At 33.7% G+C, this 18,356-nt stretch overlaps 1 protein-coding gene and 1 non-coding gene across 2 annotated transcripts in view; one reads left to right on the top strand and one right to left on the bottom strand.

The window, feature by feature from the left end:
* LOC129608242 (uncharacterized protein DDB_G0292186-like) overlaps positions 1 to 18,356 on the top strand; it is a 142,113-nt gene that overhangs the window by 98,427 nt on the left and 25,330 nt on the right. The window lies entirely within an intron of this gene.
* On the bottom strand, positions 15,194 to 15,297 carry LOC129608576 (U6 spliceosomal RNA). Its single transcript, XR_008696897.1, has one exon. It is a non-coding gene; the product is annotated as a U6 spliceosomal RNA (small nuclear RNA).

Raw genomic sequence — 18,356 nt, 5'->3', positions numbered from 1 at the left:
AAATACTTAAGAACTCTTTAGATCGCTAAAGAATTTTGAGAAATTTTTCAAAATCTGTCGAAAATTTTTAAAATAAGGGGATTATTTGGTAAAAGAACGGGATTAAGATTACATTCTTGTATAAGATAAAAGATTAGTAAAAAGTAGGAAAAAGTATGAACTACAAAACTGTTAAAAATAAAATTATTAAGTGTATTAAAAGCTAAAACTAAATTTACTTAGAAATCAAAAGTTTCTGTCACAATTATAACGATGTCACCAGCTCGACCCTGTGAATAAAAAATTTTTTATCAGTCAGGCAAATAGAATTGCTTCTGATCTTGCCATAAAGAAAAGCATTCTGAAAATTACGTAATTACCGCAATTTAAACGAATTTTACAAAATGATTTTTAAAAAAATTCGAGTTTATAAAACCATACACAACTCTACTCTCTATAATACAGTAAAACTTCCATAAAACAAACCAGCTATATAACAAACTTCTTTTTTATCGCGTCAGCAAATTTACAGTTTAAGTGGGGAATTGCAACAAATTGTGTATCCAGCCAACATTTTCTATATATCGGTTCGTTATATAGAAGTTTCACTGTATTATTACACACAACATACATTTATGGGCTATCAATTATTGAACTGACATAATAATCACATTTATTTTAAATTTTACATATTATGGCAAAAAATATTTATGTATAAATAATAAAATAGATTTTTATTTGTACACAAGAGTTTTAATATATACAAGATTATATCAAGAATATTTTTGTGGCATAATTCTAATGTAAAAATTTTATTTATTAATGCGATAAATATAGAATTCGTGACATGTACAATTTCTTAATTCTACAATATGTAACATCCTCATATACATACAAGCAAATCGTATTTAAATATGTAAGTATAATATCAAACTGACAAGAAAATGATATGCGGGTTACTTTTGAATTTGTTTTGTAATTTACCAACTATTCAGCTATAAAGTATGTTTATTCAAATATATTTGGAATTGGAATGGAAAATATATAATTAATAAAAAAGAAGAAGAACCGAAGAATTTGAAATATTTAATAATTTTTTTTATTATATACCGGAATTAAAGATTTATTTTTTAAGAAGATTTTCATATGAGGGTTAAAATAATTCAATTATACGAGTAGATTTTTATTATTAAATACATATATGATATAAATACTGTTAAAAAAACAAAAACCAAAAAAAAGCAAAAAAAAATTTTTAATTAGATTATAATAAATCTTAATTAAATTATTTCACTATTATTAGAATTTTAAATTTTATTAAATTGCACAAAAAAATATTAATTTTTTTTATTAAATATTTACACACATATTTAAATTTCTTAATATTTAACATACTTATAGGGGGTACTCATCCTACTACTATAATTATCTACTATAATTCAATAATCCCTTTCATTTTTAATATTTTTGATTTCTCTATGTAGGCAATTTATTTAATTGAAAATTCCTTTAAGTATTGATTTTTTTTTTAATTTAATTTAAGCAAGAAACTTTATTGTTAATAAAATTTTAAGTGATAGCTTAAATTCGTTGTAATTAATAGCTCAACCCTAAGTAAGTAAGTAAGTAAGAGAGGGGGCCCCACTCGTACACAACCAAACCTCCTGGCCATTTTACCCAAAAGGCAATGTCCCGTCTGGACCCCAACCAGTGTACTGAGATCAGCCCTATTATATCTCAACAGCATCCTCGTCCTTCTTTCGTCCCTGATAGGCCACATTGCTCTAGTCACCCTACACGTGTGAGTCTCCGTCCACAAAACCCTTCTCCTCCTCCTACACTCACCATCTATGACAGGAAGATAAGCTCCCAGCGGCAGTCGAACCGACGCGTCTACCATGTCAACATATCCGCCAGCCCCAGCCCTCGCAAGACGATCTGCCATCTCATTACCCCGTATCCCGCTGTGGCCGGGAACCCAGCACACAGTCACCCTGCACATATTACAAAGTGCCCTAAGAGCTCCCCTGCATCGACCCACCAAAGCCGACCCAAAAATTTCCAGCTCGCATCCCCCCACCGGTTTTGTGGCAGCAAATTCTGCCGCCCTGAGCACCGCCAAAATTTAACCTGGAAGACCACACATCCATCAGGCAGCCTAATCGATGTCTCTATCCCCAACTCCTTGGAGAAGACCCCCGCCCCCGTACCATCCATGGTCCTAGAACCATCCATGTAGATGGATAACTCCTCATGCATGCATAACTCCCCCGCACTCCAATTCTCCCTTTGTGGAACCACAACCCCATAATCAACCCTCCAGTCGGTATATGGCACCACAAAATCAGGCCTAGTGTCCATAGGCCGCATTCCATATTCTCCCAGAATCCTACTGTATGTGTATTCCCTGTTTTTAAGTATGCCCGTCGCCTGTAGCCTCAAGGCACTCCTCGCAGTCGCCGCTTTCACCTGCTCACTCACCGGATCCAGATCGAGAATAACCTCCAAACCTAAAGTGGGTGTAGTACGCAATGCACCAGTCATCCCAACACACGCCATACGCTGCGCCCTCTCCAACTTCCTCCTCTCCCTATCCCGAAGCACCGCTGGCCACCAGACTAATACCACATACGTTAGAATAGGCCACACACTCATACAACCAGTAGACCATTCGAGGACTAACTCCCCAACATCTACCAGCCGCCCCCTTGCAGGCAAACAATGCATTCGTGGCTCTCCTTACCTTATTCTCTATGTTTTCCCTCCACAGCAGCTTACTATTTATAATCACGCCCAGGTATCGCGTACAACCCGCCAAACCCAGCTCGACCCCCGCCATCCTAGGCAGGACAAACCCCTTCCTTTTCCTCGTGAGCAATACCAGTTCCGTTTTTACGGGGTTCACAGAAAGACCGCACCCCCGCGCCCAGCCATCCAGTCTATCAAGACCCCCTTGCATTATTTCACTAAGTACTTCCAGAAATTTACCCGAGACCAGGATTGTCACATCATCCGCATAAGCGGCAACTCTACACACACTTCACCCACTATACCCCATGAGCCTAAGATAACCAATAAAAATTTTGAATATTCAATTATTAATTATTACAAATGTATGTCAAATTCTACTTATTTACTATAAATTTTTTTGTAAAACAATTGCAATATTAATGAAGTATACAATTCTCGTATCTTACGAAATTTCAGAAAATTGCTCTAATATATAATATTACTCTCATTTACGAAAATGTTATATGACCTGTACGGCATTACAAAGAAATTCAATTAAATCCAAAAAAATCAATTTCAAACAATTCTTAATATCTAAATTTTAATCTCATCGTTCTTTATATTGTTTTATTTTAATCCACTGTAATTTAATATTTTAATATTTCATTAATGATCAATTTGATTTGCAATGACCAATTTAGCAAAAGGGATTACTCTAACTACATACCATAATAATATGAATTCAAATTTAAAAATTTTACAATATTGGACAATCAAAAATAAAACTTAGAGTAAGTAATTTAATATTTAAGATTTTTAAAAGCGGCATATTGCATTTACTAACAATGGCATCGGCACTTTTATTCTTACAAGACTTATTCAATTACGAGAATTTAAGTCCAAAAACGTATAGTTTTAACAAAATTCTAATCTATTAGATAAAGTGTTTTTGCAATATCCTAAAAATTTCATTATAAATCTCCTTTTTTATACAGTTGAATGTACGAGTATAAGTGATAAAATCTTATGCCATCTTGCGGTAATTTTTTTATTTCTCCCTATATGCAACATGCTCTCATCTTTCTTCTTTAATTAATTTACAAAAGGTTTGTTGTTACAAAAAATTTTTTTTTTGTATTTTTAATTCTTCTCCTGTTTTTTCCTAATTTTTTTTCTTGTTTTTGAATATTTTATAATATTTATTTTCACAATTACATTTTCAATTTAATTTTTAATTTTTCATGTTTACTTTTAGTTTTTAACTTAGTTCTAATATAATTCTGTTCTTTTTCAAGGATATTACTTAACTATGTATGCATATATGTATGGGTACAAGGAAAAAACAAATTTTATTAAAATTTTATTTTTTGTTGAAAAAGAATTTATGGTCAAATTTAAATTCCAAATATAATTTTCAATGTAATATCCTTAAGCAAATTACAAAACAAAATTTTATATAAATTACTTTTTTTATACACATTCATTTACACTTAGATATTCGAACATGACTATACATACAACAATATTATTGTAGAAATGAAAATAAAAATAATTTATTCATATATTAAAGTAGGTGTACATGTACATATGTTATGTGTCTGTTATGTTATAAAAATGAATTTAAAAGTAAATTTCTTATGTAGCTCGCAAAATAATTTCCATATTAAAAATTCATCAAAAACCACAAAATAAAATAAAATTTTAAATTTGAAAAAAAAAATTAAATAAAAAAAAATGTCAGGAAAATTTTCTTTTTCATTTTATTGTGTTGTTTTTTTTTATTATTTATAAAATAAAAAATTCTAAAGAACCTTGTACTGAATACTAGAAAGAGAGAGAGAGGGAGAGAGTGAGGGAGTGAGCTTTTTTCTAACCACCGCTTGATGCCGCTTATATAAACAACAACAATGTGCATGTACAAAAATATAACAGTAAAAAACGAAATTTATTTTTAAAAATTCACTTTGGTTAAAAAATTCAATTACACACAATTTTTTCCATTTTTTCTTCACTCTCTCTTTCTTTTTCATTTTCATAGTTTTTCTCTTTCTTTTTCTTTATATTTTCTATATTTATGTGGTTGAACTTCTTTTGCCAACATTCCCTATACAATCTTTTCACATTTAAAATAATGTGGCCAATATTCTTAAATTTTATTACTGTAATAAGTGATGATGTCAAAGAACAAATCTTGTGAGTGAAGTGATTTACTTATATTAACCCTTTGCACTATGAAGTCACCTCTGGCTTGACAAAAATATTTTCTTTAAAACTCTGAAGTCATCTCTGGCGTGACAAAACAGTTATTCATCCATGCGCAATTCAATAATTGTTAGTATTGAGTGTATTCTCCAAGTAATTACTTCATATCTAACATATGATATCAAAACCAGAAAAATTAAATGAGAGTTGGCCGAGAACAAATTGGAAAAACAATTATAGTGCAAAGGGTTAAAAATGTTAGTGACATAAAGTAGATCACTTATATGTTATTATTAGTAACGGTACACGAGCAAATGCATGTATATTCTAGTCCGGTTTCAAAATTTACTGTTCCTTGCAGTCTAAAAGTGGATATTAAATTCTAAGCAACGTCATCAACTTTAATTACTCAAAAAACCAATTTTCAAAATTTAATCAAAAAAATCTTGTAAATTTCTTAAAATATTTACGCCACAAAATAATAACAAAACTTTTTTTAATCTTATATTTTAAGTAGTTGGCCACTTTCTTTTTTTTTTTTGTTTCTTTTATTCTAAAAATTATTATGGAAAAACTTTAATAATTTTGTAGACCGAGGAAATTTTATTTGATTTTATTCATAATTCTTTTCCTTTTTCGGTTCTTTCTGCTCCTTATTATATATATATAAGTATACGAGTATATGTATACATAGTAGATATTCATTGTAAATTAAAAAAAGAAAAGATAAATAAGAAATTAAAATGAAAATATTTGGTATATGAGCACACTTTTGAATTTTAAAGCAAATTCAAATATAAAAATTTTAGAAATTTCTTATTCCTTAAAGAAATTTCAGTACTCGAAATTTATGTATGTATAAGCTAAGAATAAGAAAAAAAACATTTTTTTTTTAATTTGTTAAAGGAAAGTTAAAATCAGAATGTCCTGCATTTGATTCATGTATGTTGGTGGACATTATTACAAATTTTCATACAAATATCTACCTATTTACTATAATAATATGACTATAAGGCTCACTTACAATATTGCTTGTAAGGTAGGAATTTTAACTGCAACAATTGCCATAACCTATAGTTTCATCCTAATCTCCCAGTATATAATGAGAACGTCTCAACCCTATTACCTGTGGTATTCTACAGAAGTTTCTTGTAAACGATTCGGAAAGTTCAGGGTAAACACATTCCTCCGATAATATACACCGGAATATTTTCTATGTTTTGCGATAATTTTTTTCGATTTTCGAAAATATATGAGTTTAAATTTGGAAAAATTTCTCTATATAACATTGGCATATTTGGCATTACTGCGTAAAATAATCAAAAAGAATTTTACCAATCTATTGAAACCCGGTCTATCGAAAATATTCTTGTTTTAATTCATAGCAGGGAATTCACAGTATAAATTACGTTATATATTTTATAATTTATAAAATACAACAATATTCTTAATTATAATAGACCTATAATAAAATGGTGCTTTAATTTCTTCACAAATAATAATCAAAATTTAATTGTTTTCGTTTAATTTTTTGCTGCATTGTCAAAATAAAATAAAAAATTTCCATCTTTTCTATATACATACATACGTATATAAAAACTAAATATAAAATTAAATATTTCATTTATTGATCTCGTTATAATCTAAATAATTGGCTTATCTTTAATTTTCTCATTTCATCTTATTGAAAACAAAAACAAAATTTTTAGTATTCAATAATTTGTAGAGAAAAACTTCTAAATCAGGAAAATGTTTCCGTTTTCCGGTTTCTATTTTATTTAACTAAAATGTATAGATACAAACTTATTTATATAGTAATAAATATTTATAACGATCGGCATACATACATACGCACATACATGGTCATTGTTGTAAATATTCGTAAGAGCACGTATTTTAATATTGTACAAAAATCAACGAAATTTTTATAATTTATTTTTGGAAAACAATTTATTTTTTTTATTTATTTAAGGGATGTATGTGACTTTTATAGAAAAAAAAAATTTATATTTATAATTTTTCATCCTCTTATCTTAAAAATTTATAGTTAATATTTAAGTGTGTGTATGTAATTATTGTATATTTACAGTGTTAATATATGAAATTGAAATCTTATTATACAAGAAACGTGATTTTATTTTATAAAAACATTTAAGATTAATAAATTAAATTATCTACATTAAAGACTATATATACACACTTATACATATAATAATATTGTACTTAATAAAAATAAGTTAGTGTTTCTAATGTTAACAATTATTTTTTATATGAAAATCCAATAAAATTATTTAACCATTGTTATTTACAAGAATATTTAAGATTACTCAATAATATATTCAATAAATTACCCCCTAAATATGAGAATAATGAATTCTTATTTAGGGTGTAATTCAATTTCTATAAGAACTTTTTATGTTGGGTGTAACACAATGAAGTTCGGAATTTATATTAACGCTTTCTTCCGTACAACTTCGAAACTAACTGAAACTATGAAAATGTGCACCGTACATCGTCCAAAACAAAATACGTGTTACTTAAAATAAAATATTAAAAACTACAAAACTACAAAGTTATTACGAGTAACCACAGAGTTCTTTTTCTTAAATTCTTTGCTACGAATATTTTAACTTCTAATTTCTACATAGTTTTTTCCAACAATATAACAAGGAGCCATAAAATATGTATAAATTTAACAATTGATTGCAAAAACTTATCAATTATTTTTATTTGTTCATCAATATTATACATTATATAACAATTTTATATAATAAAATCATATTCCTTAATTTATTTTAAAATTTAAGTCAAATCAAAAGCATGTTAGAAAGATTTTTCAAAAATTTCAATTTTGTCTATCGTTTTTCTCTATACAAATCCAATTTAGAATTTCAATTTTTAGGCATTCTTAATATCATATAGGCATATAATATTCACATACACACATGTAAAGCATAATATGTATAAGATGTCTCGACGGTATATATACATATACATATATAATATATATATATATATATATATATATATATATATTTTCTATAGTTTAAATGTTTAATCCTTAATGAAATATTAAAGAAATTTCAAAAGAATTTTCACACAACACAAAATTACATTGTGAAAAAAAAATTGAAAAATCATATTCAATCAAGATCACGAAAATTATGCTTTTGATTTTTTTTACACTTCCTTCCCTCCTTTACTTAATACATTATTATATTACATATTTCTATTTATCTGTAATATAGTAAATAATATTTATATAAGCTCAAAATTATAATACATAGAATCAAAATTTTTACAGACAATCAAAATTTTTATAGAATTGAAATAAATTTTTTAGCTACTTCTTTCTATTTATAACTAACTCTATTCCCAAAGTCATCTCCAATTACCCACATATTCACATCGTCTTGCAATTTTAGCTATACAAGATTTACATAAATACGTACAGTAAAGTTTCAATATATGTATATAATTTTCACATGTAAAATTTAAAAATAAATATACTCGTAGATCAGTTAGAATTCTATATAAAACCGAAAGTATATTCAAAGGAGCTCAATGAGGAGAGTTTTGAAGAAAATTCTGATTTTGGTACTATCATAAAGTCCGCTAATCTAGTTACATTGGATATCGCTGCAAATGTTGGAGGATAAATCAGCAAAACGAAATATGAGTCGGAATGTGCTGATGGGTACGGTCCTTAAAACATGAACATTGAGGTTAAAATTTTAGCATTTGAACAAATAAATTTTAAAATTTCAATCTCAAATAATAATATAATCAATAGAAAATTTATTATCCTGATGATAGATGGAACTATAATAATTTAGTAGTGAGTAAAATCAAAAGAAAAAATTTAAAATCTATACAAAAGGATTTTCGCAAATTTTTTGAAAAAGAGAAAAATAAAACACAATGATAGAAAAATGTTTTATTTTTCTTATAAAACCAAAAAAAAACTAAACTAACACAAAAACTGAACGAAATTTATCTATTTCCCATTATTAATTCAATCCCAATAGAATTTCTTTTCATTCTGCAAAATATAAGAAAGGAAATATATGTACATACACATACACACTTATGTATATATATAAAAAGTGAAAAAGAATGAGAACCCTATACTTCCTTCAATAAGATTTTCAAAATTAACGATAATCCAATGACTGTACAAATCGGAAATCATTTACGACCATCCAATTTATCTTCTTTTGATATCATCAATTTTCTCTTATTTTCCTTTGTGTTTTTGTTCTTATTACATTTTTTGAAGAATTTTCCTATACAAACGAAAATTATTCTTATAATATAGTTATTTATATTACATATGTATTGAATAGACATTATCTATGCATAGATAAATATATGTATATCCTGATATGCTTGTCATCAAAGATGATGATGATTGTATTATATAAAATTTATAGACGAAAAAAATAATAGTAATGGAGCCAAAAGGACAAGAGGTGAATAGAACTTATGAGAATCTAATAATATATGTATTTTCTATACATTGCACATATATTACCAGCAAATTTCAGAAAGAGATGCTAAAGAAGAGATGCAACGAAAGAAAACAATGTTATATACAAAACTCCAATTATTAAAAACTTATGAATAAATGTGTTCAAGTTCAATATACATATAAAAAATAAAACAGTTTTTGAGAAAAAGGATATTATGTACAGAAAAAGACTTGATATATATATATATATATATATATAAATCAAGTCTTTTTCTATATATATGTATATATCATATATATATATATATATATATATATATATATATATATATATATATATATATATATATATATATATATATATATATATATATATATATATATATATATGTATATATGTCCCGATACAATTACACCTTTATTTGAGTTTGCGATAAAATTTTCATGTTCCTTATATATTTGATTTTCTATCAAATATTCGTGTTCTTTTTCGCTATAGTTCGCAGATAATATTATGCAATTGATATTGCTTAATCAATTACGATTATAATGGATACTAAATTGATATCGAAAAAAAAAATTTATAATACTCTAAATACAATTTTACCGCACAATAACTACATTGTGCGCGGCTTTTAAAACTACACTTTTAAAACTGCGTAGAATGTTGTTCTTGCGCGGTAATAAAAATTATTTTTTTTTTAATTCATTATGCTTCCTGTTTTGCAAATGTCGTTTATTTAATAAACGAAGCTTTAGATCCTTCTACATAGCGCAAACGCCGGCGGCTGCGAAGCTACATTGACCTCTGACTAGTTACAGGGTGCCAGCGACGGCATCTTTAAAAAGGCCGGCGACTACAATGGGAATGGAAAGCAAAAGTGTCTTTTCCTTCCGCAGACGCACTCTCACGCCAGCATACAGTATTTGCTACTCCTACAGCGCGGACTGGAGAAGATTATGCCTTTCTTAATAAGAATATTAAGAATAAGCAGTTTGGCTCTTGAGTGCATCACTGAACCCTGGCGTGGTAGTGTTTGTCCCCAAGATGGAAAGGAGAGACATTGTACCCAAATCATTCAGGGGACAGGAGTAACCCCCCAAGCCACCACAGCCATTCTTGACTTATTGTAGCCTCCCCACGCTCCCGCCTATAATATCCCCGTCCCAACCACAAAGCCGGAGATATCCCTAAGGGAGTTGGACAACAGTGCCCGAACACTTAGGGACCCATGTCCAAGACAATTGCGGTGCCGAACAGGCAGTGCCGGACAGTCGCAGAGAATGTGCACGGCGGTCTCATCGCCACCCCCACAAAATCTGCACAGGGGGGAGCCCGACTTCCCCAGCCTATGCAGGTGGTACTTCACTGGGCAGTGCCCCGTGAAGAAATTTGCAATAGTGCAAACCCGGCTCCTGCTCATCCCCAGCAACTCTGCGGTGAATCCGCTGGAGTACGCCGAAAGAAACACCTTTGCATGACGGCACCCTTTCGTCTCCCGCCAGTGACGGACGCTTTCCGCCGCGAGCAGGCAGGCAAGCCTGGCCCCACGGCGGAAGAAGGCAAACCGCAGAAAGACAGCGGCTGCACAAAGTCAGCCCCAGATCCCCTCCGCGACAGCCCATCGGCAATTTCGTTGCCCGCATGGCCACTATGGCCCGGCACCCAAATGAGCTTGACTCTGTTCTCCGATGCCAATTCCATAATTGCAGCAAGGCAGCCCCAGACCAGCTTGGATGTAATCTGAGCTGAACGAAGCGCCAGCAGTGCAGCCCTGCTGTCCGAGAACACACAGATGGTTCGGTTTCTATACCCCCTTTGTAAATTGATTCTCAGACAGATCTCTATTGCGTGTATTTCGGTCTGGAACACCGTGCAATACGGGTCAAAGGTTGCACATACACGCATGTCCGGGCGGCAGGTCACTCCCAGACAGGCCAGTCTCTGTAGCTTTTCCAGCTTGGCCCGCACACCCGCCTCCTGAACCTTACGGCACCATACAATTGACGCATAGGTTACGATGGGCCTAGCAAGAGCCGTATATAGCCACAGTGCTATTCTGGGACTAATTCCCCAGTTTCCCCAGATGAAGCTCCTACACGTCCACAAGGCCGCCGTAGCCCTCCCGATAACTCTATCTATATGGGTATTGCAGGAGAGACGATCACTCAGGGTTACCCCCAGATACTTCACCTACCTAGAGTAACTAATACGTTAACCAAACAGAATTGGGCTCGTTAATCTATCCCTGGTTCTGCGTCTGGTGAAGGCGACCAAACTGCTCTTGCTTGGATTTATATTTAACCCAACGCCTTCTCACCATCTCTCTATATCAAGGAAGCAGCCAACTGCCACCTCCCGCACCTCCAGTGAGTTTTCAAGGACCCTCACCAGACTCTGCAGAGCGAGTACAGTAGGCCTTCCCGACTGATAGGCATTCTGAGATTCATGCAAAAGATTGCTTCCCAGTGCATCATCCCGTATAAATCTATCAATCACTTTTTCCATTGCTTTCAATAGAAAAGAAGTAAGGCTGATTGGACGGAAAGACCTTGGGTGGTTGCTTGGCCGCTTATCCGCCTTCGGAATATACGTCACTTTAGCCACCCTCCATGCCTGAGGGATGTAACTTCACGCATAGCTGGCACGAAAAATTTCCAACAGTGTTTTAGCGATATGTTGGAAACCCCTCTGCAAAAATGCAGGATACATCCCATCATCACCTGGAGATTTGAAGGGCCTGAAAGAGAAAACAGCCCATCTAATCCTGCCCATCGTGAAGACCAGACGGGATCGTTGCCAGTCATCCGTCCTGGGCCAGGATGCCCTCGGTTTAATGACCGAATTTGAGTGATTCCGAAGAATCTCCGAGTCGGGAAAGTGCGTTGACGCCATAAGCTCCAACGTCTGCTTTCCGTTCTCAGTCATGGAGCCATCAGGCCGTTCCATTAGGCCCAACTGTGAAGACGCGCACTGCTGGAGAGTTCATCAAAGCCCTAGCAGAACGCCCTCCACGAAATTTTCTTCGCTTTCCTAATTTCTTTATTGTATTTCGTGAGTGAGTTTTTATACTCTTCCCACGAACCCAACGCCTTGGCCTTATTGAATAGCTTTCTGGTCTTTAGTCTAAGCCTTGAAAGCTCTTCATTCCACCACGAGCACTTCCTATTGCTCCGCCTCGGCTTAGCGCGGCAGCTCCCATGGTAGGCACTAGTAATAGCCGCCGTCAGAGCCTCGCTCGCTAGCACGATATCCATCACGGTTCTGACAGAAACAGGAATGGATCCAATCCCATCCATGAGGAGGGTTTCGAATTGACTCCAATCTGTGGATTGGGGTACCCGATACATTTCTTCAGCCAGGCCCCCAGAGACCATGATATCAAACCTAATCTGTCTATGATCAGACATGGATGTCTCATTTGAGACATGCCATCCCTAACCCTACTGCCGATAAACTCAGTGCAAAGGATGATGTCAAGGACCTCTTCCGTAATTGCATTTATGAATGTCGGCCTATTGCCCTCATTCATAACCATTAATTTATTGCTATATATAAATTCAAGTAGGCACTTTCCTCTTTTGTTTATATTACTGCTTTCCCAGACGGTGTGGTGGTCATTGCCATCTCTTCCCAATATTAGTTGGAAGTTCCTCCTTCCACAAAAGTCCACTAGATCTTTCAGTTGTTCGTCTGGGTGGGCACAGTCTCCCGGGAGGTAGGATGAGCACACAATGAACTCTGTTCAACCCCCGAAGACTTCACCTTCACCAACGCAGCTACCTGATCCTTAGAACAGTAATCTGGAATGGGAAAATACGTTAGCGTTTTACTAAACAAAATACAAGCCCTAGGCCTGCCCCCAGTTGCATTATCATACAATAGCTCAGCTGTTGGCCCTTAACCTGATCCTTCACTATGTAAGGCTCTTGAATAAGGGCGATATCGAGGTGATCTTTCATAAATCTATGAGCTAGAACATCAGTAGATGCCCTAGCATGCTGTAGATTTATTTGGATGCACCTCACAGCCATATCATTTCCTCCGGCTCTTGTCTATGGGCTTTGGCCCTTTAGACAAAGGCTTTACATGAGCCTTGCTTCCCGTTGCCGCCTTTTTACGCATCTTGGTGGGCGTCTGCCCTATCACAGCCTCTTTTTCCGTCCTAGGTGCCACACTAGCCCCTCCAACAGCAAATACCGAAGCAGTACCGGGCTTCCCAATGGGCTTGGGCCCTTTTGGTTCACCCGGGACGCTTGTATCCGGCGCGCTGGTCGATGGTCCTTCCGTTTCCGCCGTTTTTGGAGCGATCTCAGACTTTTCAATGAGTTTTGGCTCTTTTGGTTGGACTGAAGTGCTCGTCGTTGTCGCGGTGGGCGTTCGTTTTTTATTTTCTCCTGCCCTGCCGCCAGCACCTTGAGAGTATTTTCTTCCTTTAACTCGAACGGTAACACGAAAGAAGTTCAGGAAAAGTCGGAACTCCGCTTTCCGTAGATCTTCCAATCCGGAATCATCCACGGAAAAGGTGATGGAGCAGCCCCCGTCCTTTTCCTTATCCATCCTCAGCACCCTCCAGGAACTCATCTTGAGGCTGAGATTTTGCTTCCCTATCTTACTTAGAAATTTGTCCCTGGAGAGACTGACGGTTGTCTCGTCTTTGGGTACGTAGGTGACGCAGACATGCTGTTTGGACATGTCGTCGCCACCCAGCACCACGACGTTGCAACCGTCCCAAGGCTTCATCTTCGTGCAGACATTGGTTATCCACTCCCTGGTGTTTTGATTGTTGCATGTTACGGATATCCTTCCATCCCTTTGCAACGCTGCAGTGAATTGTGGATGAAAATCCACAACTTTATGGATTTCATATATGATGGCTACTTTGATTTTCCCCATCTGGACTTCGGATAGCCTTATTGATCTCTTTTTTCACGGCCCTGCATCAGGGGTGTTGCTTTCTGACCTTTCCCTCTTCTGGGGATGGTCGGCCACAACACCCCATCCGCAGACCGTCAGCTTTTCTAGCCTTTCCTTCTCATATTTGCGAGCTTCCTCTGGGGACATGCCATCCCTAATATAAGCCGCAATACGCCGCTTGGATGCACCAGAGAAATATTGTTTTTTTCCCTGATGTCCAACCTTTTCAGGTCCTCCTCAGTTTGTTGGATAATAGCTCCAAGAGAATCCTGATTATTCGCCTCCATCGGAGGCGCCGCCTTTTCCTCTACTGGCGTGACAGAGTTCCTCCTCTGCGTCCGTCTGGTCTAACTGCAGCACTAACTGTGTTTATATTAATGTTGTTCTTAGTATTGTTGTTGTTGTTGTAATTGTCACTGTTGTTATTGTTGTTGTTGTTGTTGTTGTTGTTGTTGTTGTTGTTGTTGTTGTTGTTATTGCAGTTATTGTATTTGTCACAGTTGTTGTTCTTATTGTTGTTGTTGTTATTGTTTACGTTCTCCATTTTGTTCCCACGAGTAGCGCGGGATGTATAGTCACCCATGGCAGAGCCCGGCATACCATGGGAAGGCTCGTTTAAACTGGAATGCGCCTGGTATTCAGAGTCCGCATACTAACGACTAAGCTCCCCCTTAGCCACGCAGTCATCGGCATATGCTGTTCCACCTTGACTTGGGACGCCTGTCGTCAGCTGACATATGGATATAGGGCTGACATATGGATACAAAGCAAGAGGCTCGCCGTGAGACATGACCACGACACGAACGTAACTTTGATCATTTCAATCACCCCTTTATCCTCCGCCATTACCGGGGCCCACGACTAGGAGGTGACAGTGCGGTTTTGGGCCCCTAAAAAATGTGGAACGCTTCACGATTTTGCGTATCATCCTTGCGCAGAGCCATGCTAATCTTCTCTGTAACGTTGCTAGTAAGGAGGCCGCTAAGCGATTGTAAGCATAAGAATCGACCAGGGGTTTTGACAGGGACTGCTTTGTTCCGTCTCACTGGTATCTTTGAAAGGGCAATAGAACAAAAGGAGATGACCTTGAGTTCTTGAATATAGAGATTACACGAGACAACTGCGAAGACCCTAGAGAGTAGGATGTCTTCTCCTCTCTATGAATGTCCATCGCACTAGTTACAAAAGTTGCAGAGACTGCTGTAGAAAGAATCTGAAACGATTGCAGAGACTGGCATGATTATCTTAAATCATTTTTACACTGAAATATAAATAACATATTAAAAATTTTCAAATTCTCTAATAATAAAATAATTGTCAACTAATTACATTATTATTATATAAATAATGTTCCACAAATATCATAAAATCTCAAATTGTTATATAGAATTCAAAAAAATATTATTTCTCATATTACATAAAAATTTTTTCTCATACAATATTAATAATATATTTACACTTTTATTTCGAAGTATTTATAGAAAAATGCACAAATCTTTTAATAATTCAATGTAATGTAATAAGTATATTAGTTCTCGCCCAAGGACATGCGATTAACAAAGGTAAATAAATAAGGTGTACATGCATTTATTTTGTATTTACTTTAACAATTCGGATTCATTCACCACGTAAAATGTTGAACTATCCGATAATACGGTTTTCAAATGCTCCAATTACATAATTTTGTAATGTATAGGCATCAATAGAGATGATAATGTAATTCAATCATACTAAAATACGATAAGTACCTAAAATACATTAAAAATAATTTTAGTTCAATAATTCCAAAGGTAAATAGCACTAATTATAAAATATGAGATCAAGATGAAAATTTATAACTTTAAACCAGAAAAATTCATCCTTTTTCCTCATTATATAATTATTACATCTATTATATCCAATACACTCTTTACAAAAATAAAATAAACAAATTAAATATTACCAAACATATCATTTACTGGAACAACCTCCCTAAATTTTTATTAAAACTATATTATTCAAAAATATTTTTATAAATTTCACACCTAATTTCAAATTTTATTATTGTCTATTTGTACTCTATATATACAAACTTACAAAAATATATCTACAATACAATTAACAAAAGAATTATTTTAAAAACGAGAAAAAAAATAGAGTTGACCTTGTCAACTCTGTGATACCCGTACGAATTTATTATCCTATGTGCGAATAACTAATGTGCCATAACTAACTACGGGGCAGACTATGACTTAAAGTTGCCGTATAACTATATGAATTTATGCAAAATTTCGAGTACTATGTGTTATTCAAAATACTGGTTGTGCCAAACTACTAATGATATTGTATGGCAGCTACCAGAAAGAGCCAAGAAATTTTAGCGAATTTTATCAAGCACATCGGCCCTACTAATATACTCACTTGTGTGAAATCTCAATATCACAGCTTTTATAGTTTCTGAGATATAGTCAAATAACTTTTGAAGTTGTATGGCAGGTACCAGAAGGAGCCAAGTAATTTCAACGACTTTTATGAGACACATTGGCCCTACTAATATATTCGTTTGTGTGAAATTTCAATACTATAGCTTTAATAGTTTCTGAAATATAGTCAAATAACTTTTGAAGTTGTATGGCAGGTACCAGAAGGAGCCAAGTAATTTCAACGACTTTTATGTGGCATATTGGCCCTACTAATATATTCACATGTGTGAAATCTCAATATCACAGCTTTTATAGTTTCTGAGATATAGCCAAATAACTTTTGAAGTTGTATGGCAGGTACCAGAAGGAGCCAAGTAATTTCAACGACTTTTATGGGGCATACTGGCCCTACTAATATATTCGTTTGTGTGAAATTTCAATACCATAACTTTTATAGTTTCTGAGATATAACCAAATAAATTTTGAAGTTGTATGGCAGCTACCCGAACCGGTAACCCGATCACGTCCAATTTAAATAGGGTTCTGGCACTTACTACAATAAATCATTTGTGAAAATTTGGTGAGCTTAGCTCAATTAGTTTTTGAGTTATCGTTCGGACGGACGGACGGACGGACGGACGGACGGACGGACGGACGGACGGACGGACGGATGGACAGACAAAGCTAAATCAACTCAGAATTTGACGCTGATCAAAAACATACACTTGAGTCTATATCTAACACCGTTATTTCTTAGCGTTACAAACGGTAAGGCAAATTTAGTATACCCTTCGAACATACGTTCGTACGGGTATAATAAAATAATGAGAACTTTACTAAATAAGTAGTATAATTTTCTACTTTTAAAATCCTGCATACCACTGCTGTGTTATAAGAATATTCAATCTGTTTCAAAATAAATGGGGCGTTTCAAAATTACAATTTGTTATACGTTCACACGTACAAATATTTATAAAAAGGACAAAATACTTTTAATTTTTATTCTTTAATTCTAATGTCAAAATCTTAAAACGCAAAATATAAAAGGATCTTCTGGGTTCTTTTTTTCTGTACAATTGAAAACTATATGCATATTACACACATACACCTATAATTGAAACTATTCATCAGATGAATATAAAAAGTGAAATTGTACTAATTTCTTTATTTGTCGCGACAAAACCCTTAAGCTATTAACAGATTTTTTTTTTTTTTTGAAAAAAATATCCTTTTCACAATAAAATTATTTTGAATATTTACAACAACATTAAGTACATATATTCATATAGGGCTGTTTGTTATATAGTTACAATTTCAATAAAGCCTTAAAAACTAATCTGATTTTCTGTTCTCTAATTGTCAAGTTGATCTTGTTTTTATTTTTTATTTTTATTTATTTTTTTTTTTGTTAGTCTTAGTTGTTTGCTTATTTTTAATTCTTTGTTTTCAATATTTTTACATACAATATGCAGTATTGCTGACTTTTTAAATAACATGCAAAAGTGTACAACATTTGTCAGAATGTGCATTTAAGATTTTAATATATGACTACAGGCATATGCCATATATGCATCGCTGTGTAATGTATGCAGCCATTGCTATAAATTTAGGCTGTATATAGCGAAGGCGAAATTTACATCCCATAAAAAATCCG

This window comes from Condylostylus longicornis, unplaced genomic scaffold, assembly GCF_029603195.1.
Source record: "Condylostylus longicornis isolate FDR11 unplaced genomic scaffold, ASM2960319v2 ptg000031l, whole genome shotgun sequence".
NCBI lineage: Eukaryota > Metazoa > Arthropoda > Insecta > Diptera > Dolichopodidae > Condylostylus > Condylostylus longicornis.
Note: the sequence above shows the minus strand (reverse complement) of the source record. Positions and strands in the feature narration are given on the sequence as shown.